The 2098-nt window shown below is 39.8% G+C and overlaps 1 pseudogene; it reads left to right on the top strand.

The window, feature by feature from the left end:
* The first annotated feature begins 476 nt into the window (after window positions 1-476).
* Window positions 477-1856, top strand: LOC123442028 (annotated as a pseudogene).
* Window positions 1857-2098: the final 242 nt, after the last annotated feature.

Raw genomic sequence — 2098 nt, 5'->3', positions numbered from 1 at the left:
GAAGCTCTTGGTGTCCCTTCCCCTCCTCCCCCTTCGTGTGTTGCTTCTTGGTGGTGTGCCTGACACATATGAAAGGCCCAAATGCAAGGCGATATGTCCTAACAGAGTGTTCTTTTCAATGCTCTATATCTAACACCAAATCTTTCAATGGTATTTTGCCAAAGTTGTGTTGTTTCAATGTTACGAATCCAAATTTCCCCGTCAATGCTATATCTAAAGTCTGATCTTCTAATGATATTATTAAATTAGGCGTGCTTTATGATCTTTAAAATATATCTACTGAGCATTTAGAATCACTTGTTTGATTAAAAAAACAATTAATTGGACAAGATCCATGCATTGTCGTGTTTTACTGGACTGTTTTCCCCTTGTTTGTTATACTTGGTAATGTATTGCAAGTTAAATTGTGTTCATTCTTTAGATTCTTTAGTTGTGTATAGGATGATGCCCCAGTTCCAAGCCTGTTGAAATCAGTCATGAACCCACTGTTTTCACAGTCTGCTGCTTATCTTAGAAAAGTCCACATACTCACAGAAGTCACCAGTTGTATGTTTTTAGTTTTTTACATAAAAAATATGTAGCAATATTCAAGGCACCTTTTGCAACTGAAAATTTTACGTACATATGCTTGAACTCTACCTTTCTCGTGACACATAACACACTACTGAAGTTCAATATCTTCCCCTCATTTTCTGTAGCCATCAATTAAGTTGACAATAAAAACAGGAAGTATTAAGGTTTTTATCCTAATTTTAGGACTGCCTTATTATCATGTTGATATTTGTGGTTGTCATATTTATGTCTTGGTTCTACGTTATAGTTTTAGACAACATTATGTCTCATATGTATGAGTACACAAATCAAGGTTTCAAGTCTTTGCTTGTATCAATCTATTTAATCAATTTTCAGTTGAAAGTTAGAGGCTAATAAGTTTAATTACCCAGTGAATGATTTATATTGTTGTCTATCAGCTTGCCTGGAGTCAATGATGATGACGGTGCCTTAAGAATTTGATGCCTAACTGGAGGGTTTGTAAAAGGCATGCGTATCGCGCCATGATGCAGATATTCTCGCTGAAGCTAGCTTACACTTCTTCATATGTTAGTGGCCCAGTTCAGTTGTACGGATACGTGGCTGTCAGAGATCTCTTGAACCCTATGCAAAATTATGTCTTCAACCATACAAGAAACAATCCTTTGGTCGTCGAGTATGATGGCTTTATACAAATGCCTGGCCCTAAGAGAGGCATCAGAATGCAAGCTCCCGTGCTGATAGAGTTCAATCTGAAGATTAAGACAGGAGGAGAAGAAGAAGGTGATGATCAACAGGTTATTGATGGTGTTGCCATATTCAGCGACAGATACTTTGGACATGCTAGGGTAAACACACAGCGAATGGATGGTGATGGTGGCTCGGTGGACATAAAGTTTGCATTTCTGGAACAAGCCTCGGAGGCCACTGTACAGGTTGGGATATCAGAAATTGAGAAGGGCAGTTGCTTCAGCTTGTGTTTGGCAGGGTCTTACGTCAGTCCATCTTATGTTTCACATGGGAAAATCCAGCTGTTTGATGGGGTCGTCAGTGCGGATGCATCTGAGCTAAGGAGGACTGTGGTTGCTGTGGCACAAGATGGTAAGCTGGTTGTAAAATTGACGCTTAGTCAGAAGGGTGGGTTGGACATTTGCACTATCTTCCCGGTTGAAAAGCATGGAAGTCAGGCCTTCATTTTCAAGCTTGGTGTAGCCACTGTGGAGGTGATGGTACCTTGGTCAACAATGGATATTCCCAAAAGTCGTCTTAGGCCTAATTGCTTTGCGCACGAGTTCAGGGCATCTGAGGGCGTTGAGTTTGACTAGTGATAATTGCACTTGTACTTAAATGGCAGTCCTAACCCACTTTGTGATGTCTAATACCTTAGTGTCTATCTCGACTGTGTACTTGATGGCTTATTACTTGGATTCTCTCGAACCTACCTGCGCGTATGCGAAATAACCAAGGGAAAAGAATAGTGCGATATACAAAATAGCACGGTCTCCGAAAATATGTTATTAACGCGCTATAGTGTGCCATCAGCAAAATATAATAACAAATCAATTTA

Source organism: Hordeum vulgare, chromosome 3H, assembly GCF_904849725.1.
Source record: "Hordeum vulgare subsp. vulgare chromosome 3H, MorexV3_pseudomolecules_assembly, whole genome shotgun sequence".
Classification (NCBI taxonomy): domain Eukaryota; kingdom Viridiplantae; phylum Streptophyta; class Magnoliopsida; order Poales; family Poaceae; genus Hordeum; species Hordeum vulgare.
The sequence above is the reverse complement of the archived record's forward strand: the minus strand, read 5'-3'. Positions and strand labels throughout refer to the sequence as shown.